Source organism: Dendrobates tinctorius, unplaced genomic scaffold, assembly GCF_039654945.1.
Source record: "Dendrobates tinctorius isolate UK_male_01 unplaced genomic scaffold, ASM3965494v1 ptg000055l, whole genome shotgun sequence".
NCBI lineage: Eukaryota > Metazoa > Chordata > Amphibia > Anura > Dendrobatidae > Dendrobates > Dendrobates tinctorius.
This window is the reverse complement of record NW_027361723.1, coordinates 598,830-626,503: the sequence shown is the minus strand read 5'-3', so window position 1 is coordinate 626,503 and position 27,674 is coordinate 598,830. Positions and strand designations below refer to the sequence as shown.

Sequence of the window (27,674 nt, the reverse complement as noted above, 5' to 3'; positions counted from 1 at the left end):
TTGTGAGAGACTCGTACGATTCTCCTGCGAGTATCTCGCATGAAAACCTGGCACTGCCACTGGCACTCGGACTGGAGCGTGCGGCTACATGTATTTCTGTTCCGCCGCACGCTCCAGTGCCAGTGCTGGCGGCAGTGCCAGGTTTTCATGGGAGAGACTCTCACGAGAATGGTGCGAGTCTCTCACAAGTGAGTATGAGCCTTATACTGTATTTTCTGCAGCTAGTAACTTTCTCCCCATCTAATTGTATATTTCCCGATGGACTTACAAGGTGACAAGTTCTAGGAATCCACTTCTATTCACATACTGGAGTCTCTACATTACATTATGGCCGAAACAGCCTCAATTTGCATGTAAAAATGGAGGGAAATTGCTGTAAAAGGTGGGAATAATTTTTCAGGTAACATCAAACTATTAGACTGGTATATTGCATTGGTCATTGCAATACAGTGATTCCAAACTGAGAGTAAATTGCTCCAGCAGTTGTTATAGGGAGCAAGATGTGGAGCTGATCCAATTACTGAGGATGGCGGGGGGGAACCAAATAGCATTGCACTCATTTCATTGGAAGAAGTATGTTCATAAGACATACTGATAGGGAACCTAGATTGTGATTCCCATCGAGGACAGCGATGATAATGTGTGCAAACTGTAAAGCGCTGCGGTATATGTTACCGCTATAGAAAAATAAAGATTATTTATTATAAAATGAAATGGTCTTTAAATTGGTCAAAAGTTAAAGATGACATTTCCTTTGTATTTTAGGCAAAAAAGTTGTCATTTTTTTACATTTTAAAATGACAAAAAGGAAAATGGTTGAATGCAAAAGTTTGGGCACCCTTGGAGCTTTGTGTGCTCAGATAACTTTGACCAAGGTTTCGGACATTAATTAGCCTGTAAGAGTGCTGCTTGCTCACTATCATCATTAGGAAAGGCCAGGTGATGCACATTTCACAGCTTTATAAAAACCCAACCTCCTCTAACGTTGTCCCAAAAAATCAGCAGCCATGGGTTTTTCTAAGCAGCTGCCTAACACTCTGAAAATGAAAATAGTGGAGGCCCACAAAGCAGGAGGCTACAAGAAGATAACAAAGCGTTTTCAAGTCGCCCTTTCCTCAGTTTGAAATGTAATTAAGAAATGAAAGTTAACATGAGCAGTGGAGGTAAAGATAAGGCCAGGAAGACCAAGCGATATTTGAGTGAGAACTGCTCATAGGATTGCTGAAGGCACTTGCACAAATATGGCCTTCAGGGAGACGGCTTCCTCAGTGGCTGCTGAAAGCAGGCAGTGAGGAAGCCTGTGCAGCGGCTGTCAGATCGCTGATCTGACACAGCGCTGTTCTAAATGTCAGATCAGCGATCTGACACTTCACAGTAATGTCCCCCCTGGGGCAAAGCAATAAAGTAGAAAAAAAGTGTGAAAATAATTTATAAAAAAAATCCCTAAATAAATTTAAAAAAAAATATTCCCTAATAAATTCATTTTTTGGAAATAAAAAAACCCAAACACAAGTACACATAATTAGTATCATCACGTCTGAAACAACCCGTCCTATAAAACTGTCCCACTAGTTAACCCCTTTAGTGAACCCCTTAAAAAATAAAAATAAATAACAAAGCAAGAAACAATGCGTTATCATCATATCGCCGAACAAAAAGTGCAATAACGCGCGATCAAAAAGATGCATATAAATAATCATGGAACCGCTGAAAACGTCATCTTGTCCCGCAAAAAATTAGCCGCCATACAGCATCATCAGCGAAAAAATAAAAATGTTATAGCTCACAGAATAAAGTGATGCAAAAATAATTATTTTTAATATAAAATAGTTTTCATTGCATAAAAGCACCGAAACATAAAAAAATGACATAAATGAGGTATCGCTGTAATCGTACTGACCCGAAGAATAAAACCACTTTATCAATTTTACTGCACGCGGAACAGTGTAAACGCACCCCCCAAAAGAAATTCTTCAAAATGCTGGTTTCTGTTCATTTTGCGTCCCAAAAATCGGAATAAAAAGCGATCAAAAAAAGTAATGTGCCCAAAAATGGCACCAATAAAAACGTCAACTTGTCCCGCAAAAAATAAGACCTCACATGACTCTGTGGGTCAAAATATGGAAAAATTATAGCCCTCAAAATGTGGTGATGCAAAAACTATTTTTACAATAAAAAGTGTCTTTTAGCGTATGACAGCCGCCAAACATAAAAACCCCCATATATAGTAATTCAAACCCCCCGTTATCACCCCCTTAGTTTGGGAAAAATAATAAAACTAAAAAAAAAGTATTTATTTCCATTTTCCCATTAGGGTTAGGGTCTGGGCTAGTTTTGGAGTTAGGGATAGGGTTAGGGCTGAGATTAGGGTTAGAGGTGTGTTGGGGTTAGGGTTGGAGTTAGAATTGGGGGGTTTTCACTATTTGGGCACATCAGGTGGTCTCAAAACACAACATGGCGTCTAATCTCAATTGCAGCCAATTCTGCGCTGAAAAAGACAAATGGTGCTCCTTCCCTTCCAAGCTCTGCCATGCGCCCAAACAGTGTTTTACCCCCACATATGGGGTATCAGCCTACTCAGGACAAATTGCACAACAACTTTTTTGGTCCAATTTCTCCTGTTACCCTTGGGAAAATAAAAATATTGGGGACTAAAATATCATTTTTTGTGGAAAAAATTATTTTTTTATTTTCACGCCCGGGCGTTATAAACTTCTGTGAAGCACTTGTTGGTTCAAAGTGCTCACAACACATCAAGATAAGTTCCTTTGGGGGTCTAGTTTCCAAAATGGGGTCACTTGTGGGGGGTTTCAACAGTTTAGGCTTATCAGGGGCTCTCCACATGCGACATGACAGCCGCAGACCATTCAATCAAAGCCTGCATTCCAAACATCACTACTTCCCTTCCAAGCCTCTATGTGTGCCCATACAGTAGATTTCTCCCACATATTGGGTATCAGCGGGCTCAGGACAAATTGAACAACAATGTATGGGGTCCAATTTCTCCTATTACCCTTGGGAAAATAAAAAATGGGGACTAAAAGATCATGTTTGTGGAAAATATATGATTTTTGTTATTTTCACGCCAAGGCGTCATAAACGTCTGTGAAGCCCTTGGGGGTTCAATCTGCTCACCACACATCTAGATAAGTTCCTTGGGGGGTCTAGTTTCCAAAATGGTGTCATTTCTGTGGGGTTTCCACTGGTTAGGCACATCAGGGGCTTTCCAAACGCGACATGGCATCCAATCTCAATTCCAGCCAAAAAAGTCAAATGGCGCTGCTTACCCTTGGTAAAATTAAAATTGGGAGTGAAAAGATCATTTTTGTGGAAAAAAATATGATTTTTTAATTTTACGGCTGTATCATATTAACTTCTGTGAAGCCCTTGGGGGTTTACAGTTCTCACCACACATCTAGATAAGTTCCTTGGGGGGTCTAGTTTCCAAAATGGGTCACTTGTGGGGGTTTCCACTGTTTATGCACACCAGGGGCTCTCCAATCGTGACATGACGTCCGATCTGAATTCCAGCCAATTTTGCATTGAAAAAGTCCTTCCCTTCTCTGAGCGCTGTCATGCACCGAAACAGTGATTTCCCCCACATATCCGGTATTATCGTACTCAGAACAAATTGCACAATAACGTTTGCAGTTCAGTTTCTCCTGTTACCCTTGGTAAAATAAAAAAAATTGGACCTGAAGTAATTTTTTTGTGAAAAAAAAGTTAAATGTTCAATTTTTTTTTAAACATTCAAAAAATTCCTGTTAAGCACTTGAAGGGTTAATACATTTCTTTAATGTGGTTTTGAGCACCTTGAGGGGTGCAGTTTTTAGAATGTGTCACTTTTGGGTTTTTCTTATCATATAGATCCCTCAAAGTGACTTCAAATGTGATGTGGTCCCTAAAAATAAAATGGTGTAAAAATGAGAAATCGCTGGTCAAATTTTAACCCTTATAACTTCCTAACAAGAAATATTTTGGTTTCCAAATTGTGCTGATGTAAAGTAAACATGTGGCAAATTTTATTTATTAGGTTTCTTGTGTGCCATATATCTGTGATTTAAGGGCATAAAAATTCAAATTTGGAAAATTGCAACATTTTCAAAATTTTTGCCAAATTTCTGTTTTTTTCACAAATAAACACAAGTTATATGAATGAAATTTTACCACTAACATGAAGGACAATATGTCACGAGAAAACAGTGTCAGAGTCACCGGGATCCATGGAAGCGTTCCAGAGTTATTACCTCTTAAAGGGACAGTGGTCAGAATTGTAAAAATTGGCCCAGTCATTAACGTGCAAACCACCCTTGGGGGTAAAGGGGTTAAGCATGTGAGTGGATCAATCAAGCTGTGGGGTTGTGTTGCAGCCAATGGCATGGGAAAGATTTTACAAGTAAAGGGATGAATGGATTCAATGAAATTTCAACAAATTCTTAATGGAAACATTACACCATCTGTAAAAAGGATAAGGTAAAAGGGGATGGCTTCTACAAAAGGATAATGATCCTAAACACATGTCAAAATCCAAAATAGACTATCTCAAAAGGCAGAAGCTGAAAGTTTTACAATGACCCTCACAGCACTCTGATCTGAACATTATTGAAAATCTGTGGCAAGACCTCAAAATAGCAGTGCATGCAAGATGATCCAGAAATCTCACAAAGCTGGAAGAATTTTCCGAGGAAGAATTTTGTAATTTTTAAAATGTAAATGATGAAAATATACATTTTTTTTGCCTAACATGCAAAGAAAATGTCATGTGTAACTTTAGGCCTTTTAGAGATCATTTCCTCTTCAACTTACTTAACTGTTCCCTATAACAGTAATTTTGACCAGGGGTGCCCAAGCTTTTATATTTCAAAGTATATGAATTGGGCTATGCTCCAGAACTCTCTCCATAGAAGTGCATTAGACATGTGACATACATGTAGATTGCATGTCAAAAAAGGGATATATTGTTTTTAAGCACAACACTACTTTGCCCTAGTTTACATGTGTGCAATAAAAAGCGATGATCAGCAGCCATGTGTAATGGTAATGACTATACAAAGTAGTCCAGTGCTATGTATATTCTGCTGTATTGTAATGATCCATAAAAGAAAGCTCAAATATACATGATATACGCTGACTTCATTAATTACTTTATTCAAGTTGGATCATGTGGAAGTTTCCATTAGAATTCAGGACAGTAGTCTTAAATTTGGCCCTGATGATGATGGGTCCTTGACTCCTGAAGAATCGTCCTTTAACAAGAGAGGAAAAACCCCCAGTGGAGGAAACCTCTAGGGAACAAAGGTTAAAGGAGTGCCCTTCCCTTGGGCTGTGTTTAAGTGAGAACAGAGACCGAGCCCGGAATCTGCCTCTTCTTACAGCCGATACCTCACCTGTGACGTGGGTACACTTGGCTGCTGAAATCTGGTAAATGTCATGTGACTGGATGAGCAGTCCAAGCCTGGAATCTGCCTCTTCATGCAGCAAGTAAGTCACTTGTCCGTGAACACGTCTGACTGTGAAAAGTCCGGTAAGTGTCATATCCATAGGTGAGAGCAGTCCAAGCCTGGAATCTGCCTCTTCATACAGCAAGAAAGTCACTCTTCTGTGAGCATGCCTGACTGTGGAAAGTCAAGTAAGTGTCATATCAATAGGTGAGAGCAGTCCAAGCCTAGAATCTGCCTCTTCATGCAGCAAGTAAGTCACTTGTCTATGAACATGTCTGACTGTGGGAAGTCCGGTAAGTGTTATATCCATAGGTGAAAGCAGTCCAAGCCTGGAATCTGCCTCTTCATGCAGCAAGTAAGTCACTTGTCTGTGAACACGTCTGACTGTGGAAAGTCCGGTAAGTGTTATATCCATAGGTGAGAGCAGTCCAAGCCTGGAATCTGCCTCTTCATACAGCAAGTAAGTCACTTGTCTGTGAACACGTCTGACTGTGGAAAGTCCGGTAAGTGTTATATCCATAGGTGAGAGCAGTCCAAGCCTGGAATCTGCCTCTTCATGTAGCAGGTAAGTCACTCATCTGTGAGCATGCCTGACTGTGGAAAGTCCGGTAAGTGTCATATCCATAGGTGAGAGCAGTCCAAGCCTGGAATCTGCCTCTTTATGCAGCAGGTAATTCACTTGTCTGTGAACACACCTGACTGCGGAAAGTCCAGTAAATGTCACATCCATGGGTGAGAGTAGAGACCGATCCCGGAATCTACCCCATTGTGCAGCAGGTAAGTCTCTTGTCCGTGAATATGTCTGGCTGCAGAAATGCTGGTAAGTGTCATATCCATGGGTGAATGCAGAGACCAATCCTGGAATGTGTGTCTGTTTTGCTTCATCACTGGTTGCCTGATCCTCACATGGTAGCCACCATGTAAAGGAGTTGTAGTGGAGTTGTCCCCTCCTGCTGGATTCCTTTTCAAAATAAGAAAATAAAATTAAGTACTGTAGATAAAGCACTGAAGAAATTACAAACTCATTTCTTTACTGTATCAAGTGTAATCATCCAAATAATGGGACAGGGCAGCAATAGTTAAATCCTGTGGCCTGCTGGAATACAGCGATGAAGCATTGCACGTCAACCATTTAACAAGAGACAGTATTTGCAGAACACGTACACTGCACCTTAAATACCATGAAATCTCCCCTATTAGTGGCTGTAATAATTCCTCACCCAAGACCCCAGTCTTTTAATCAATGAACCTATTCCCATCACAATGGTGGGAACATGTTTCGTGGCTTAACAAATGCCACCGATCATCATGAATTTGACGAGCTGAGGCTGCCACGCCACCCAACCTGCCCAAGCTCTGGCACTTTATCAGAACTGGGAGGAAATGGCGTGAGAATGCCAAAAGCCACAATATTTTAGCGCAGCCTGTAGTTTCACCAAAATGTTGTGACATTTCAAAGCTTTGTAATGTCAGAATACTGGGGTAAATGAGCTGATAAATCAGGACCCTAAATCCTTTTGAAATAAATCTAAGATGATCTTCTGATAAACTTTGAGCTGAGATAGTAAAACACTTACTTCTTTTTATAGAATCCTTCTTTGTTTCGGAAATATCTCATTTGACGTCCAGGTTGTGAGGACTCGTAATCATAAATATAAACATATCGATCATCCGATTCTTGAAAGGAAACATTTCTCCCTTTGCTTTTATGTTTCATGGGATTTCTTCCTTTTAGAATAGACGGAGGTGTCTGTCTGTAGCCATCTAAGTCCGGATTAATCTTGGACTCTTTCACCTCCACCTCCTTGTGCAGCATTGTAATGTCTCCAGATGCACAGAAAATGTCAGATTCTCCTGTAACACAAAATATTGAAATTAGATTTAATAAAATACAAAATTCTATGTGATTAAGATTATTAACACTTACAGGTTATTATAACTTCTAAATAGTATATTAGACTGAGAAAAGAGGGATCCAATCCCCAGAGAAAAGCTCCAGCAATTCAGAGAAAGCAAAGCTTAAAGAGGCACCCGGGGACTAAAGTGAGACCTGACTGGCCCAACGCTGCTCCCAGTCGGCTTCCCCCTGCGCTGCTGCACTTGCTGGACAGGTCTACTCTAATGGAAGATATGGGAGAGACCTGCCAGTCAAGGAGATGCCAGCTTGGGACAGCACCAGATTTGTCAAGTCTCTCCATGCGGTCACTGGTCAGCTCTGCAAAATATGTTTTCTACAGATATCTGATATTATCACCCCTAGAATGATACATTGAATTATGACAACAGAAGGGCTGAGTCTCTATAGCTATCAATATATTAACGGCTCGTTCACTGACAAGTTCCCATAGAAGACCATTTTTTTAATTTATATATTAGATTGTTTTTCAATTAAATCTATTTCACGAATGCTCGGAGAACTTACTGTCAGAGGAGGTGACCTCATCCTCATCTGGGCTGTTATCGATTATTACATCAAGGGGTCCAGGCACTGAGATCTTGTTGCCTGTGAGGACGTCTCTCTGTTCATTCCCGGGTCCATGAAGCAAATCACTAATGGTAATTGGTATATAGTCCTCACGTTTTCCTGTAACATAGAACATAGAAATCAACATTTCTAAAATGAAAGTTTGCATCATGTTTCTCGTGAATGCACTGAGAACTTACTGTCAGAGGAGGTGACCTCATCCTCATATGGGCTCATATCGATTATTACATCAGGAGGTCCAGGCACTGAGATCTTGTTGCCTGTGAGGACGTCTCTTTGTTCATTCCCGGGTCCATGAAGCAAATCACTAATGGTAATCGGTATGTAGTCCTCACGTTTTCCTGTAACACAGAACATAGAAATCAACATTTCTAAAATGAAAGCTTCCATCATGTTTCTCTTGAATGCCCTGAGAACTTACTGTCAGAGGAGGTGACCTCATCCTCATATGGGCTCATATCGATTATTACTTCAGGAGGTCCAGGCACTGAGATCTTGTTGCCTGTGAGGACGTCTCTTTGTTCATTCCCGGGTCCATGAAGCAAATCACTAATGGTAATCGGTATGTAGTCCTCATGTTTTCCTGTAACACAGAACATAGAAATCAACATTTCTAAAATGAAAGCTTCCATCATGTTTCTCGTGAATGCCCTGAGAACTTACTGTCAGAGGAGGTGACCTCATCCTCTTCTGCGCTCATATCGATTATTACATCAGGGGGTCCAGGCACTGAGATCTTGTTGCCTGTGAGGACGTCTCTCTGTTCATTCCCGGGTCCATGAGGCGAATCATCAATGGTAATTGTGATGTAGTCCTCACGTTTTCCTGTAACACAGAACATAGAAATCAACATTTCTAAAATAAAAGCTTCCATCATGTTTCTCCTCTATGTCTAGGGCTATCACAATGTCTTTCTTATGTGTGGACTGGAAGCTGCTTTCTCATTATAAGTATATGGAACCTCACACTGAGTCTCATAGGAAACCACTACCACAACCACACATAAGACATTTTGTGAGCCGACAAAACTGAATTGCGGTCATACGGTTCAGAAGACGACTAGAATGGCGCTGGAAAACAGAGTAGATTGCAAATAGTATTTTATCACCTGTACACTAAACTACTGATATCTCTAGAAGGGATTAGACAATACATCTGCAGCTGGAGAGCTTCTGTAATGTCAGATTTGCTAAGCTACAACTTAAACTAAAAAAGAACCTCCTAGTATATACAAAACTTTTACCTAAAATTGTCATAAAAACCTGTCCTTCAGCACGGGGCCTGTCTATTGGACTATGAAGTGACACTGATTTCCAGTGGAATCCAGTGGAGGGAAAGCTATGTTCTGATCGTTTTGGTCACTAATTTGAAACCTTTACCCCGATGAAACCTTAGAAATAGAGGGGGAAACACGTTGGAAGCTACAGTTTATCATGTTCTGAAAAAACATCAGGTATAATGCTTCTTTATATGTAGACAGATGATATTATATTATGCTATATATGCACCACTGTTTTTTGATTACTCATGTGCATAAAACCAGTGATCATTAATCTGAGGTTTAGGGAATATTATCCCTTTGTCTCTCTTTGTGTTTGCATCTGGTGTTAAATGGCCGCCGGACGGGTCCTTGAGGGGAGATATATCTGATTGCGGTTCGTAGTCGCAGTGATGTGATCTCGGAAGCATGCTCCAGCACATATAGTGCTGCCAGAGTTCTTAGGCTATTACAGGGCCGGGAGTTAATTATAGAAGGATAGGGAAAATGAAGGGAGGTCAGCTCACCAGTCTCGGTTGCGATCCATAATCCTCCTGCGCACGGAGTCACCTTGATCAGGGGTGTTGACTGAAGCAAAATAAAGGATGGAATCTCCAGCGCTGGACTTCAGTTAAAAATACATCATTTATTGTAAATTCTTAAAATCGAACAGAAAAAAGTGTGGATAAGGACATACAGGCAGATGGGGTCTCTGGTGGTCTCCAACCAACGCGTTTCGACCTAGAGGGTCTTACTCATGGAACCATGAGTAAGACCCTCTAGGTCGAAACGCGTTGGTTGGAGACCACCAGAGACCCCATCTGCCTGTATGTCCTTATCCACACTTTTTTCTGTTCGATTTTAAGAATTTACAATAAATGATGTATTTTTAACTGAAGTCCAGCGCTGGAGATTCCATCCTTTATTTTGCTTCAGGGCCGGGAGTTAGGAGCAGTCATAAGAGATGGGTGGGAATGACCGCTCACATATCCTCATCCCCGGGGTGTGGTTTTGCAGATAAAATGGAGGCCGAGTGTCTCACTCAGTGTCTGGAGCCGGAGATGTGTGGATCTCCTGTTTGTTGGGCTATAGCCTCAATAACCGGACACTATCCTGAGCGGGCGGACCCGCTACATGATGTGTGGACTTTTTACTTTATGCTGTCACTTTATGCCAGAAGAGGCAGTTCTTTTGCTTTGCTATCCTCAGCGGTTTATGCAGTTTAAATAAACCTGCCCGGACATTTCAGCCATACCGCTTCCTATGCCGACCTCCACCGCAGCCGAGTGAGTACAAACCTCCACACTGGAGACTTACTAATAATGGTTAGGTGTCTGAGGAGCGGATTTACTCCTATTACATCCTAAGTGATGGTGCATGTGACTCCCGGCTTAATATTTAGATTGGAGGTGGGAGTATACTACATCCACTAAATCCTGTGTTCTGCCTGTTTTGTGTCCTGGAATCTCCTTTGGTTACAGTGCATTTTGCTGGTTGAATATATAGGAGGTATCGGCACCATCTGACCTGATTGAGGTGGTCTATTTGATGCTTGTACCAGATTTACCACTGACATTTAAACTATCTAAAAAAGATGCAGAAAGCCAGTCTGGTGCCGGCGCTCCCAAAAGTTATATCATGTGCTAAAATGGGTTTTTGAAAGTTTTTGTATTCTACATATGCCAAGTATAAAAACAATGTGTTTCGGCTTGAAAAGAGCAAAAGCCTTCATCAGGTAAATTATACTTGGTATAAGTAGAACAAAAACTTTTTTAATAAGCCATTTTACCACGTGATATAATTTTCGGGAGCACCGGCACCAGACTGGTTTTCTGCATCTTTTTAACTTTCACCTGCGGACGATTGAGGATCACCTCACCTGTGCTCTTTTGAATATTGCGCTTAGATCCTGCATTGCGCTGCCCCCTTTATAGTCCCAATCCTCAGGGTATTACATGAAAATGTAAACTATCTAGTAATAGCCGTATTCCTCTATATATCGCTATGACAGGAAGGATTCTAACACCATCTTTTGGGATTATGACCCTTTAGTTTTTTTATCTATTGGAGATAACTTGCTCCTCTTTTGTAACCGTCACCAAATGCAAATTTTTTGTGCTGATTCTCAAAAACCATCTTATTAATGGCCTCTTTTTTTGTGACGTGAAAATGACATTGTTACTGTTTTCATTATTACTGTCCCCTCATCACACTTTTCTGGTGCATAATAGGGTCTGGGAGGGAGAGCCGACAAGGAGCGGGGGCGCCATATCGCAATATTAGGGTGTGAACCTCCGCAGAAAGGTAGGGGCATTTTTTTAGGCTGCTTTAGGGCCAGGTCCACTTCCCTCCTGTGACTCTATTATATCTATAAGTCCCCCCTTTTATGATAATTTTGAATATAAATGTTATATATAGTAGGAGGGACTTTTTTAGTGTAGGTTGTTGTAATTTTTTGGCCCTCTATCCCTCTGATTCAGTTTTGCAGATTCATCCGGCTGTAGTTACCATTTACATTGGTGTTGTTCTCTCTAAAGTCGTTGGCACAATTTTCACTTTCAACATCTTTCATTGGTTTCTTCTTTTTCAGACAACTATAAAAATGAAAAAATAAAAACCACAATGTAAATTACAAAGTAAAACATGTCTGTATTCTGCAGAATGTAAGAATGAGACCTGTTATCTAGTCCTATCTGTAGAGAGATCACCAGTCAGTCATTGTGGTGTCTAGGACAATCAACAAGTTATTTCAATAAAGTATATACAAGTTGTAGCAGAGCCAGGTAGGACAGGGTTAAGTCCGAGCTTTGCAGGATTTGATTAGATGCACCCACTTAGCTTTTTTTTTTTACTACAGCCAGGACCTCTGTTCACTATTTGTGTCTGCTAGATGAAGCAGAGTCGAGTGTACTGGAGCTAGTGAGTGTTCAGTAGGGTGACCGCAAAAAATCGATGTCGGAATTTTGTCCGTCTGGACCCCACAAAACGATTCCCCTTTCCAGATATTGAGAGAGCCAAAATTTGAGCTTGATCAAACGACGTTAACCCGTGCCGCTCGTCGCTCAAAGTTTGAAAAAAATCCAAATTGTGGTATTTTAAGATTTAGGTATTTTGCATAGTCTGTTAGACTATAAAGAATGTGACAACAACATTGCAGAAATAGCCCTGACCAAATTTTCGAACCATTTGTGGTATTTGAATGCAGAGTTGGTGGGATTATCGTTTTTTGATCCCACCATTACAGAGAATGAAAAGTTGTTAATGGCTAATAAATTGCTCAGTAGCACAGATGAACCATCAGAGCACGCTAGGGTTGTAAATCCAAAAGTTAGGAAAGAAAAATTAAAAGAGGTAGGAAGTAACCGACTTTATCGACCTTCTGACAAAAGATGAAGAACAAAAGCAATATGTCCTGCAAGTTGTAAGCAAATGCCGAGCATTATATTCTGACGTTTCAAAAACTACTTTAACAAAAGCTCTAGAATAGATTAGATAACTATGTAAAATTATCAACTCATGTAGGTTAGCGTGCTCTGATGGTTCATCTGTGCTACTGAGCAATTTATTAGCCAGTAACAACTTTTCATTGTCTGTAATGGTGGGATCAAAAAACGATAATCCCATCAACTCTGCATTCAAATACCACAAATGGTTCGAAAATTTGGTCAGGGCTATTTCTGCAATGTTGTTGTCACATTCTTTATAGTCTAACAGACTATGCAAAATACCTAAATCTTAAAATACCTCAATTTGGATTTTTTCAAACTTTGAGCGACGAGTGGCACGGGTTAACGTCGTTTGATCGAGCTCAAATTTTGTCCATCTCAATATCTGGAAAGGGGAATCGTTTTGTGGGGTCCAGACGAACAAGATTCTGACATTTTTCCCCCCCATATGAGATCCGGTCACCCTAGTGTTCAGCCAACATTTGAGCTATAGCTGAGAGGAAGATGTGCCGGGATCTCTGTGAATCGAGACCGCATGGGTCAGCTAGGAAAGCTGAGCAGTCTGTGTGCAGGAGCGGCAGAGAACCGTTCGTCAGCTGCAGCCTGTATAGTATGAACCGTGCCCGGGAGTTGAACACTTCTGTTTGGCACTGGAGGCTGCTGGAACTCATACTGAAGGGGATACCAAGACTGGTGGGATCGTGCCTCTTCTATGTATGAAGTTTGCTTCTGGAGAAAGGACTGTAATCTGTTCAGGTGAGATCACACTGACATATGGGCCCTGCTAAATGAATTATTTGCTGTGACACCTTTGTGCCTAGAAGAGGATGTTTTTGGTTTGGAATCCCTTGGAATTTTGTGAAAGCAATAAAACTGCACCGGTTTGACCCAAACAGCATTGACTATGTGAATGGCACCTAATGCCTATCTGAGAGCGTCAATCCCTACAAAGTCTAATATATGCCCATCAGTTACCCGCAGGGCACAGCTCCAGGGTGACGTGTGTGAGCCACAAGAGGCCTACACTAAAGTATTCCCATTACTGGAGTAACCTGAAGATGTGACATTTCCTCTACAGACTCCTGTGTAGCCCATAAATCATGACTTACTATACTTACCCATAGATGATAGCAATGGGACGCATGAATACTGCGAGGGCGAAGAGAATGGCGGCAGGTATAACCATCCTATAGACAGCATCCTCAGATGGTTCTGGAGGCACGGTGACATTCTCTAAAAAGAGAAAGAACATAAGTGATCAGGTAACCAGAGCTGGAATGTGTTCAGAAGTGGAAACCAAATCCCTGGACCGGGCGGCCTGAGGAACCAAGTATGACTATTAACAGAGGGGAATTTAGTGTGGAAAATGGTGGATTATTATTATGTCATATCAACATATAATGGAACATACAGAGATCTGTTCCTTTATAGTTCTGGAATAGGGAACAAACACATGATGGGAGACGACACCTGTAATTACAAGTAACACATGAAGAATCCTCCATTCCATGTATGATGTGACGTCATCTAACTCTCCAGTCACAGAAGAGAAGTGACAGAACCCCTAATGACCCGGAGCCTGACGCTCATACACCGGGCCCTAATCATGGATCCTAATAGTGTCTGGGGCCGGAGGTGAAATGTTCCATGTGAGGGACAGATCTGATTTCTGAGCTGCTGATCGCCGGTCTCTTGTGGGCGCCTTCTGCTACATGTAGTAGTCGGTGCCTCCAGCCCGGAGAGAACAGGATTAATGCTCGGCGTCTCCTCTATGTGTTATTAGACTGGACCCTGGAAGCCAAACGGCATCTTTCCCCAATTTCACATTACATGGTAAAATGAAGAATGTAATTCACAACTACAACTCGTCCCGCAAAAAGATGAACAAGTCCTCATACGGCCATATGGAGGGAAGAAAGTTATGGCTCTTGGAAGAAGGAGAGGAGAAAAAAAGCCCAAAAACGAAAATTGGCTGCAGAAGGGAAGGGGTTAACCCCGTAGTCAGAATATAGCTGGTAATGCACTTACTTTCGTTAATCCTGATCTGCTCTAGTGATCGAGGGTTGCGGATAAAGATGGGAGCACCTTCCGCAGGTGCTAATAGCACGCTGAGAACTAGAAGTAGTCTAAGCAGCATTGGAGCCTGGAGGAATATCGCTTACTGTGTGCGGCACAATCAGCTTCTCCAGACAAAGGGTCTGACTGCAACATCGCTGGTTAGAGCCAAGCATTCCGTGACATCACAGCTGGAACCCAATAGTGACATCATGGTGGGCGGGGCTACACAGGAGTGACATCATGGGGCGGGGCTACACATGAGTGATGTCACAATTGGGGCTCATCCACTAAACATTCCCCATGTATATAATGAGAATATAGAAAAGAAAGAAAAGGAAAGAAGAAAAATAAATAACTCAAAAAGCAATGAACACTTTTTTCCACATACTCACATTTATTATATTTTATGTACTTTTATACAACAGAAATGTGTTCCCGTTTGGGAGAATAATCATTCTCACATTCAGTCATTGACTTTTTTCAACATTCTTTACACACTTTTTCTTTTCATTATTTTGTTTTTTCCACTTTAATTGCATTTTTATTCATTTGCACATACGGTTCATATTCACATAGAAATTTTTCTCCTTTCTACCTTTTTACTAGGTTTTTTCACTATCATTATCACTTACAGTCACATTTTTCCTTTTTTCCACAATATCTTTCTCCCAATTCCCCTTCCCATTAAATATCACTATTCCCCTTTGTTCATAGTCATCAGCAGCCATATTATCACAAAGTATCTTCACCAACTCTTTTTCCAATGTTACAGATGGCGGCCATGATTGTTGTGCACTGTCCTGACTGGCTAGCTGGTCCCACATCATGAACCGTGATATTGCTGCACTTCATTGATGCGCTTCTTGCTGCCGGCCGGCAGCAGATGTCATGCCCATGCGCACACGGCAGCGCTCAATAAGGTGACGTTTTCCCTGATGACCCATTTGCAGCAGCTGTATTCGCACTTTATTAGCCAGCCGATACCCCTCCACCACACGTCCTGTCACAGCGGAAGCGAAACGCGTGTTGGATTTGTGGCATGCTCACTTGGTCTGTATTATGCATAAACTCGATCATGTCATTAACCCGTTTCTGACCTGTGACACAGCGTATGCGTCATGAAAGTCGGTGCCAATCCGACCTATGACGCATACCCTGTGTCATGAATTCAAAGCCCCCCTGTGGGTCGGGTGACCGGGGTCAATGAAAGGTCACATGACCTGCAAATACAGGGGGCTTTGTAATTCACCACAGGGGGCATCACTTCACCCCCCACGTGGCTACGATCGCTCTGATTGGCTGTTAAAAGTGAAACAGCCAATCAGAGCGATAGTAATATTTCATCAATGAAAATTTATGAAATATTACAATCCAGACATGGTTAATGCTGCAGTAGCATCGGACATGGCTGGAGACACCGATTTGCCCCCCCCACCGGCAATCGCCCCCCCGCCACTGAATGACAGCGGCGATCTGCCACCGCTGTCATCATCTCCCCCCCTCCCATTCCCTCCGCTCCCCGCCAGCTTCCGATAACCCCCTCACCCACTCTCACCTCCTCTGGCACCTTCTATGTCCCGCTGTCGCTTCTGGTGTCCGGCGGGTCCGGTTCATGGGCGCCGCCATCTTGGAAAATGGCGGGCGCATGCGCAGTGCGCCCGCCCGAATCTGCTGGCTGCAGATTCCATTATTTCATTTTGATCACTCTCACAATGATCAAAATGAAATAAAAAGTAAAAGAGCCCCCCGATTATCACCCCCATAGGTAGGCATAACTAATAAAATAAAGAAAATATTTTCATTTTTATTTTTCCAATAGGGTTAGGGTTAGGGTTGGAAAGAGGGTGAGGGTTAAGGTTAGGGTTGGAAAGAGGGTTAGGGTTAGGGTTGGAAAGAGGGTTAGGGTTGGAAAGAGGGTTAGGGTTGGAAAGAGGGTTAGGGTTGGAATTAGGGTTAGGGTTGGAATTAGGGTTAGGGTTAGAATTAGGGTTAGGGTTAGAATTAGGGTTAGGATTAGAATTAGGGATAGGCTTGTGGTTAGTGTTATGGTTAGTGTTGGGGTTAAGTGTGTGTTGGGGTTAGGGTTATGGTTAGGGTTGGGATTAGGGTTAGGGATGTGTTGGGGTTAGGGTTGTGGTTAGGGGTGTGTTGGGGTTAGGGTTGGAGTTAGAATTGAGGGGTTTCCACTGTTTAGGCACATCAGGGGGTCTCCAAACGCGATATGGTGCAACCATTGATTCCAGACAATTTTGCGTTCAAAAAGTCAAACGGTGCTCCCACCCTTCCAAGCCCCGACGTGTGCCCAAACAGTGCCCCCCCACATATGGGGTACCAGCGTACTCAGGACAATCTGGACAACAACTTTTGTGGTCCAATTTCTCCTGTTAACCTTGTGAAAATAAAAAATAGCGTGCTAAAAAAATCATTTTTGAGGAAAAAAAATGATTTTTTATTTTCACTGCTCTATGTTATAAACTTTTGTGAAGCACTTGGGGGTTCAAAGTGCTCACTACTAGTGTTGAGCGATACCGTTCGATACCCAAAAATATCGTATCGGATGGTATCGCCCGATACGAAAAAAATATCGGGTATCGCCGATTCCGATACCGGAAGTCCCATTCAAGTCAATGGGACTTCCGGTATCGGAATTTAAAAAAGCCCTTTATTTCCTTGTTGGCTAATTCTACATAATTGAAAACAAATAAGAATCATGTAGAATGTATTGTGGGAGGTGGAGGAGACATTAACGGCATAGTGGTTTATTCAAATCACATGGCATAGCATTAATTCCAATTTTTTTTTCAAGACGTTCGGAGTTAAAAAGATATTGACTATGTTAAGGCTGGTTTCACATTAGCGCTTTTTAAGCGCACGCACGGCCGGGGGTAGCTCCGCCCCCGAGCCGGCTCTCTGCCCGGCGTGCCCGCCCCTTGCTTGTAGCGCCGCCTCCTAGCGCACAGCGGCGCCTGCGATCGGCGCACCCTATCTTTAGCATAGGGTGCGCAGATCGTGCGCAGGCCGTGCGCTAGTTGCGCTTTGACCTGCGCTGCGCACTTTTGACGGTGCGCCGTGCGCGCCAAAATCAAACTTTTCGGATTTTGGCGCGCACGGTGCACCGTCAAAAGTGCGCAGCACAGGTCAAAGTGCAACTAGCGCACGGCCTGCGCACGATCTGCGCACCCTATGCTAAAGATAGGGTGCGCCGATCGCAGGTGCCGCTGTGCGCTAGGAGGCGGCGCTACAAGCAAGGGGCGGGCACGCCGGGCAGAGAGCCGGCTCGGGGGCGGAGCTACCCCCGGCCGTGCCTGCGCTTAAAAAGCGCTAATGTGAAACCAGCCTAACCTTTTTATATTTTGTCAGATACAGTATGTATGTTTCACAACTTCCTTGCTCTTCACCTTCTTTTGTACTTCTCCCACACTTTCTCCTTCATGATCCGCAGCAGTAGCATTTTTTTCATCAACTGTTTCTTCACCTTATTCATCTTCTTCTTCTTCTCCCTATTAATTTTTTTTTTCCATTCTTCATATTCTTCTTATTCAGCTATTATTAATTTTCATATGCTATTTCTTCATCTTCTTCCTATTCTTCTTTTTCTTCATTTTCTTATGGTGACAGGCATTCCTGTAGTACTTATCTATAAAAGTTATAAGATTACACCTTACGTTCTGCCTGTCACAAAAGATTTACAACAGGATTTGTCTGCGTTCAGTTTGGCCTGCAGCAGCAGGCATTTTCCAGGGGCACCACGAGGAGGAACGGACTCACCCCCATTTACTGCTTAGTCTTCTTCTGCTTATAATTTTGATTTCTTCTATGATGATTTTTAGTCAATAAGGATTACCAAAGACAATTTCAAAAAGCTTGATCTTGGAAATGTAGCAGAAGGTACATGAAGGATGAGAACCTGGCGAGAACCAGCTGACAGTACTGGAACCCCTATTGGCAGCAGAAGGAACAATAGTCAATGGCACTACTGAGGAACAGCTGACGGTGCTGGACCCCGGTTACTATGCAGGAGGTACCTGTGCTAGAAACCACTACCAAGGACCAGCTGACCTTGCTGGACTTCGGATACCGAGATGGAGGCACCTAGGCCAAAGGCTCTGGCGAGAGTCGGCTAACCCGGCCGCAAGACGACAGGACAATGGATTGTTGGCATAGTGACCTTGACACTCCCCAGAAATAGCTGGCGTGCTGGAACCAGGCTGGGCAACAGGGAGTACCCGTGCCAAAGACACTGCCGAGAACCAGCTGACGGTGCTGGAACCCAGATGGGTAGCAAAAGCTACAAGAGCCAATGGCACTACCGAGGAACAGCTGGCGTGCTGGAACCAGGCTGGGCAACAGGGAGTACCCGTGTCCATCGGAACCTCAGCCAGCGGCACTGCAGTCGGGGGTCGCCGGCGGAGGTCAATGGGGCCATTCCTATTCATGGGTTCCGGTCCTAAAACTAGGGTCAGACATGGAGCGGTAATCATACCTGGCGCTCCCAGCTGCGGTTCCGGTACCTGGTAGTGGACGGCGGCAGCCGCAACTCCAGGAGTTGCCGATGGGGTGGATCGCAGCTGGATTCGGGCAGGGGCAAGGCCAGTTTCTGCTGGGGCCGTCGATGGAGGCCTGTGCAACCGCGCCCGGTCCAGACGGGGACGCGGTCCCGGCCCTCCATTCTGCTCCGGAACCCTCATATATCTCCTCTGGACGGGGCTCATCCAATGTCAATATCGGTTGTGAGTTGGTGGTGGGAGCTGCATGGGATGTATCAGTGGTCGTAGCCTCCGCAGGGGTGGCCTGGGGGCGAGTGGCTTCCCCTCTCCCTGTTCTTCTGACTCCTTTTCCCTTTCCATCATGGCGTTCTGGTGTTCTTCTTCCTGTCTCTGCTCTTTTCCCGCCACTGGCTTCTGCTCCTCCTTCTTGGGGCGGCGTCTTCTTCCAGCTACTCCATACCAAGCCAGTATATGAACCCCTCGGGGGGTGGGCTATGTTGCCGTTGCATAGTAATTCAGGCAGGGGAGGCACAGGATAGTTTGCGGTCTTTTCTTAGGACCTCCCATGTTGTCACGCCCTTCTTCACCGCGCCAGCGGCCATTTTTAATGTTCATTTTACAGTCTATTAAATTGGGTCTTCGGCACATCTTCAAAAACTTTAAGTCTTAGGCACACAGAACCCGATAGCATCGGGTCTCGTCATCCTGTTCCTGATGCCAAGTTTGGGTCGCCCTCCCAGGGCCGTGGGGTACTCGGTACCAGGCCGGTGTCGGCGGGATGTGTCACAGCAGCGGTGGCCCTGGGCGCCCAATTAATAGGGGAAGTTTGAATGGTGGAATGTAATTAATGGAATAGTTCGTGACGCCACCTTTGGTGTTCAGCAAGTGAGATGTTGAGCCGACGCTGCGTGCAGATCCTCTGGGACTGGTGGTGTGTTGCAGCCAAGATGGTGAATCTCCCCACAGGTGGAGCTGTAGCCCCAGGGCAGTGTAGATGTAGGGGTAGAGGAGAGGCACGAGCTGTGTAGAAGCTGGTACCCAGATGTAGCGGAGCTGGGTGCGTTGGCGCAAGAATCAATGGAGGACACCAGGCTTGTAGTTCCAAAGCTTTACTCAGTCTGTAGTACACACAGGTGCCTGCCTCCGTGCTGTGTCCTCCGGGTCAGGGACTCAATCAACCTCCAGGCCAGATGGAATGCTCCCTTCCACACTCCGCCAACATGTGCCTTTCTGAACGTCTCCTCTTATAGCGCCTTTAGGTGTGAAGTACTCCCAGTACTGAGTTACACTGGAGTGCCTCCTGACAGATGTTCCCAAGAACTCTACTTGTACGGCAGACAGCTGTAGCCTGCTTCGGGGACTCCTTACTCCTGAGTCCCGGCTCACTATCAAGGTTGCTGTTGTGCCCCCAAGTCTTAGATGGGAGTAGTGCATTTACAGCCCACTACTCCACCGGTGTCTGCTGTAGGACCATTAGTATCCATACAATCTCAGGGACCAGGCCCCGGCCTTGCGCTTAGAACTTCTAGGCAGGGTTCTTCCTCTAACCCACGTCCTCTGTTCCCTTTAACTCCTACGTTCCATACTAGTCTCTCCTTCTTATGGAAGATCAGGTTTCAGTTCAATGTCTTTCTCCTTCTTTCCTTTCCCGTGCCAGCAGACCCAGGTCACTGAGATCTGCTGCAGTACCTCCTTCCTCCATCCCTCTCTCAGGGATCTTCTTTCCTCACTCCTCACCGAGTGACTCTCTCTGACTGACTGAACGACTGACCTCAAATCTTAAATCTTCCCGCTCTTTTATGTATTCTAACTCCACCCGCCTACCAGCACATTTCGTGTTCCAAGCAGGGAGCCACCAAAGGTGCTCTGCTACACTCCAAGCAGGAAGCCGCAATGTGGCTTTGCTGAACTACCGTGTTGTGTGGGATGCAGGTGTTGGAGCATGGTCAGGAGCCTCCAACTTACCTGTATGGTGGGGCACCACACCTCAGGAGGAGGTGCAGTACCTCTGTAGCGACTGAGCCTCAGGGGCCCCACATAGGCATGTCCTAGAGATAAGATCTTGTTATAGGGTGTGGAAGCCCCTGTAAAAAGCCTTTTCTAGTAATTTGACTGATACGAGCGCGACTGCATGTGACATACAACTTACTCACACCCGTTTCTTGCCTTTTAGAGAAATTGAGGATCACTTTCTTCCGAGAACTATCCAGAAGATCACAGGACAGGTCTGACTTCTATTTCCTTTTGGCTACCTTTATTACATAGCTTTTCTTGGCTACAGATGAGAAAATCGATTTGTAACTAAATGGGTTCCTTACACATTTTGCCAAAATTTTGAATTCTTTCATATCCAAAATTTGGGGTTTTCAGCTGCCGGAGCTGACTGGTTTTTCATAAGGGTCTTCGGCTCTTTCGGCGATGTAGCCGGTGATTTGGCTTCATGGGCAATTTAGTATTCGTGAAAGGCCCTGTGCAAGAAAAGAAAACATTTTGACATCTGTTAGTAGTGATAGGTAGCAGATGATATGAAGGTAATCAGCTGTCATTATCTTGTAGGACACGGTACCATTTGGTGATGCAGTCTTGGCAACCAGGGACACTTGCCTGGGGTCTGAGATCTGTGAAGAGCTGTGGGCATCTAACAAGTAACTGGCACACAAATAAGAAAGTGCCCCCATATCAGAGTTTAACCCTTTGCAAACGTCTGTGTACATACTACGTCAGGCGCAGGAATATGGAGGCGGATTCAGTAGCTGAGCCCGATCCATACGTGGCAGATGCTGGCTGTGTTATACAGCCATCACCTGTTATTAGCATAGGCAGCCTGGGCTAGCTCTGGTCACTGCTGTTGAACCATTTAAATCCCGCCATCAATCTTTGACAGCGACGCTTAAGACGCATAGTACAGATGACGTCATTTTGGCACCATTTCGCCCATCAGCTCCCCCTCATAACACGACACGAGAGACCCAGGAAAATGTTATATTTGGTATTGCTGCATCTGCAAAATTTCATTTTTTTAGGACAAAAATAATTAATTAAGCTCCTACAATAAACGCCATGAAGAGAGAAATAAGAAATCCAAACGCCAGAATTGGCCTTTTTTATGGGGACATTATCTTTTAAAAAAATGTGAATAAACATTGTATGTACCCAAAAGGGTACCGACAAAAAAATCAGCTCATAATAAAAAAAACAGGCCCGTAAATAGAAAAACTGCAAAATTTTCTCCGAAAACCCCAATTATTTTTCTTTCTTTTTTTTTTTAATCAATTTCTGAATTATTTTGTAGTCACTAAAATAACAAAGGAAATATACACGTTACACTACAGAAATATTGCTGTAATTGTACAGACCTGGAGAATCCTGTCTCCAGGTAATTTTTACCATACAATACAACAGAATATGGCATTTTTTTTCGCCATTTTTCCACACTTGGAATTTTTTTTCCCGATACATTATATGGTGTCATTCAAAACCACAACTTGTCCTGTCAAAAAATAAGTCCAAGAAGAAAAAAATTATAGCTCTTGATAGAAGGGGAGTGAAAAAACACACCAAAAGGCAGAAAAAAAATCATCTAGTGAGGAACGGGTTACAGAGGGGCCTGTCATTATGGTGCAAGGTTCGGACATATTTTTCCCCCATTCACATCCTTGCCATGACCCTTGGTTCAGTTCTGCATCCACTGATAATGCCGTTCTTCTGGAGAAGAAGCCTTGCCCAATTGGGGATAGGACATGTCATGGCTGGACCCTCCCGTCAAGGGCCCCACGGCTGCCCTCAGCCATCATGGTGTATGGACCCTGGTCTTCGTAATCATATAGCAATGAGACTCGTCCATCTTTCTTTTTTCCGCAGTCCTCACATTGACATGGGTCTGGACGGTGTGGAGATATTCACTAATGGCTCAGGGAGTCACCATGAGTTGAGGAAAGCTTACCTTAGAGTAGATCTGGTCACGTCCACAACTACAAAGGTGGGCACCACCCCGATGAGCTGCTCCGTATGTACCGATCTGTGGAGGTCGGAGCTCTCCCACATGAAGGCACAAGTCGCCCGGTGGCATTTCCTGAAGGAGAATTAGTTGCATTATTCCTCACGCCTGTGCAATGCTGGTAGTACTGACCTCCTATGGGGCATGATCTCATTACTTTGTGTTACAGAATGGCGGCATTTACCTTCTCTCCAATCTACGGGGCTGCGACAGCGACCGACTCTACTATGATGGCTGCTCGATGATCTCGATCAATGGAGACATCGTAGCTCAAGGCTCACAGTTTTCTCTTGAAAATGTGGTAAGATAAAGAATATTAATATGGGGTATTCTTATAAGGAGATTTTTAGGGTGACTCTAATTTGAGAGACACAACCAGGAGGGCAGGCGGTAGAGCGGCTGAGTCGGTGTTGTGATACCGGAGGCCTTTATAGGAGCGCTGAACAGTTGACTCGGCATCGGGACCAGTTGGGGTAATTTTTTAGTAGGAGACACTTTTTAAAGAGACCATAAACCTATAACCTACTTTTTTAATGAATGGAAGGTGGGCTCTTTTTTGATACCCTCATCTATTAGCCAGAGCACCTACAAAGAGCCTCTTGTTCTGGAGGACTCAACATGTCCGTGCATTATAGGAAGTATGTAATGCCTCATTTCCCCTCTGGGGGCGCTGCATTGGAAAGGATGATCAGACTACAGTTGATTGCAGGGGGACACCTCTAACGAAAAAGGTGTTTTCAAAGTGGACAAGTGTGACTTATATACGACATAGACCACAAACAAATCATTCATACGAACCTTGATGTCGTTTTCACGCAAGTGAAAACTATTTTTTTTTTTGCAGGAGTTTAAAGGGGTTTTCCAATTATTAAAAAAAACATGCAGCAGACTCTTAAAATATATATCTAAAAAAAAAAATCTCACACTCGCCTTAGGCTGGTTTCACATTAGCGTTTTTTAGCGCAGCGCATCGTGCGCTATCGGTCGCATGCGCTCCTATGTTTAACATGGGGGGCACATGGTCTTGCGTTTGCACGCGTCCGTATGCGTTTTCTTGCGCATGCGTTTTTTCGTCGTGTGCGCCTAGGCGCGCCAGACGCAACCTGTTGCATGTTTGGGTCCGCCGAAAGGCATAAAAAAATGCATGCGCACGCTTGGGCACGGAATGCGACAAAATAACGCATTACAGTCTATGGGAGCGCAGGCGTGCGCATGGACACGTTCGTCTGGCGTGCGCATGGACACGTTCGTCAGGCGTGCGCATGGACACGTTCGTCTACGTTTTAGTGCGCATGCGTTTTTGGCCTAAAAATGTGTAGACACTGGTTTTAACCCCTAGAGAACGAATGCGCATAAAAAACACAAATGCATGCAAAAACGCATGATGTGTTTTTTTGCATGTGTTTCTATTGCGCACGATGCGCTGCGCAAAAAAATGCTAATGTGAAACTGATCACTTCCAACCTCCTTCCAATGCTGCACAGGTCCCCTGCGGTCTTTGTGGCTCGTCTCCTGTCCAGGATGGGCATGCGACTTCTGCAGCCAATCACTAACTGCACGTCACTGCTGAGGCTCCTGATTGGCTGCAGCGGTCACATACGGATTCTGAACCTGGAAGAACTTCATAAATTGCTGGGTGATCTGGGCATTAGGAGAGGAGCATCGGGGATCGTTAAGGTGAATATGAGCCAGATGTTAAAATAAGAGCGGAAAACCCCTTGAACATTTAATTTAGGATAAGGTATTAAAATTGACCTAGTGGGGGTCTGACTCCCAGGAATGGGTTGGTGGGCCGACTCCCTGCCCCTGAGCTTCAGTGCGGTATAGCTCAGGAAATCTGCAGCGGTTCCTCCACCTGTGATTTTACTTTTGGCTTTGGATGCAAAATGTGAACCGTTTTGATCGCTTTTGTCCTTGATCCCACAGGAAGTTCTCACGGCCACGTTAGACTTGGAAGACGTCCGCAGTTACAGGGCTCACACGTCATCTCGCTGCATTTCTGTAAGAGACTTCTCAGTTTGCCTCAAATCTAATATTAATCAAAACGTCACCTATTGTCTTGAAGACTAGGAGTTAAATGTTAATATCTCAATATAATAATATATATTTTTACTGTGATACGGGCAGATTTCACATGCTCTATAATTTACTCCGTATTTTAGTTGATCCCCCATTCACTTGAATAAGCATGAGCTGCAGTACCAGACACAACCTACAGACAAAAGTGGCGCTGTTTCTGAACCAAATAAGTCATTCTTTGTCATATTGTGCAGGCGAGCAGAGTGCCCCCTTTTCACATAATGCATGTGGACTTCTCGCTGTCCTCCTTTGATGATGTATGTACCCTCACTTCTGAGCCAATCCAGTGGAAGTACCACACCCCTGCGGAAGAAATAAGGTATCAGGAATTCAACCATTGGAGGAGAGGTGACATTTTGCAATTTTTATTCATTCACAATTGTGGTTGTGAATTCAGCCTTGGACCTGCGTGCTGACTCTGGGATTATTTACGACGCAGTAAACAGGTAGAGTATATTTGGAGGTGCAGTCCAGAGCCCCCCATTAGCAGCAGTCTGGGGTCTCCCTATAACGGCAGTCCGGAGCCCCCCTATAACGGCAGTCCGGAGCCTCCCTATAACGGCAATCCAGAGCCACCCTTTAGCAGCTGTCTGGGGTCTCCCTACAATGGCAGTCCGGAGCCCCCTTGTAACAGCAGTCCGGAGCCCCCCTATAACGGCAGTCCGGAGCCCCCCTATAAGGGCAGTCCGGAGCCCCCCTTTAGCAGCTTTCTGGGGTCTCCCTACAATGGCAGTCCGGAGCCCCCTTGTAACAGCAGTCCGGAGCCCCCCTATAGCAACAGTCTGGATGAGTGTGTGGCTGAGATGTGACCCCCCTTTATTCCATGTAATGCATTTGTAGCCCACCCTGTGACTTCTCTTGCCTTTCAGGGGGGCTTCCTGCTTCCTCTCAGCGGTGGGGTGGACAGCTCGGCAGTGGCCTGCATTATGTTCTCCATGTGCCGTCTCGTCTGTCAGGCCGTGGCTGCCGGCAGTAAGTCACACGTGGGATATTTTATTACATTCAATGGTTTTTCTTTAATCTTTTACCCATTTCTGATATTTTTCGAAAGATGACGACGTTCTGTCCGATGTCCGTCAGGTGGTCGGTGACGCCGCGTACAATCCCCGGACACCCTAGGATTTGTGCAGTCGCCTCCTCACCACCTGCTACATGGCCACCGAGAACTCTTCACGTGAGACACGGGAGTGGGCCGGGATGTTGTCCCAACAAATAGGCAGGTACTTTTGGGCTTTCCAAAACCACATTAAAGGGGGATTGTATTCTAGGATATCCCTTTATGACCCCACTTGATGCTGAAAATAAATGGGACCTGTCCTTCAGTTTTCCCTGCGCACTGGGTGTTTCCGCTAAATGGGGCCACGCTGCAGGGGGCGCAGTGCTCTATCAGTGTCGTGGCCCCTCTATTCTCATTTTCTATGAGGTTAACACTAATCACAAGTCATGTAATGCTGCCAGGTATGTTGGCAGATTTGGGGCGCAGTTTTCGCCATCAGCCCTATAACTTGCCAGCCTTTCTGATTATGTTCGATGCTTTTGTATCTTCAGTTACCACCTGACCCCGAACATTGATGCTGCTGTTAAAGCCGTGATCGGGGTATTCACGATGGTGACCGGCAAAGCTCCTCAGTTCCGCGTCCACGGCGGGAGCAGCCGGGAGAATCTGGCACTGCAGAACGTTCAGGTAATGGGTAGAACAATTAATAATCGTCTTATTATCACGTTCCTCTTTTCGGTTACACCCCGTCCTGTCCCGTCTCTCTCCAGGTTCGAATACGGATGGTGGTCGCCGACTTATTCGCTCAGCTCAGTCTTTAGATGCGAGGTTTGCCTGGTGGTCTGCTGGTTCTGGGCTCGGCCAATGTCGATGAAAGGTATAACACACTACTTACGTCTAACGAATCACATAACTGTGGGGGCCCCAAAAATCCTGAAAAATTGACCCCAATTTTGGCAATTTTTTTTTTTTTACGCCAATTTTTCGGGCAAGCGCATTTTAATGGCAGCAGCTTTTTTGCATTAGCCATGTGACATTAAAGCTCTGCTCGCTTCTGCATCTCTAGGTGACGTGCCGGATTACCCCTTCAACTTCATCCAGCATGTCAGTCCTACTGCGTACAAAATAAGTACACTTTTTTTAAAACATCTATGGAGTTTTTGTGCATTTTATCATAATTTTGTTTTTTAATTTAAATAATATTTTGTTATTTTTATAACAATATTTAACTTTTTTAGACTTTTATTGTAAACCCCTTGAAAAGAACTTTATGGATCCCTGGTATAAGACACAGTATTGCTTCTTTTATTACACCTATTATTGACTCACTGACCGGCATCCTAGTAGAATCCGGTCTAATCGCTTAGATGCCATTGTCGCTATTGACCGCAGAATTGGAGGGGGTTAAGTGGCCGGGACTGGAGTT

The 27,674-nt window shown here is 44.3% G+C and overlaps 1 pseudogene; it reads left to right on the top strand.

Moving 5' to 3' along the window:
- The window catches only part of LOC141091692 (glutamine-dependent NAD(+) synthetase-like), a 52,062-nt pseudogene extending 24,744 nt beyond the window's left edge, over positions 1-27,318 (top strand).
- The last annotated feature ends 356 nt before the right edge of the window (positions 27,319-27,674 follow it).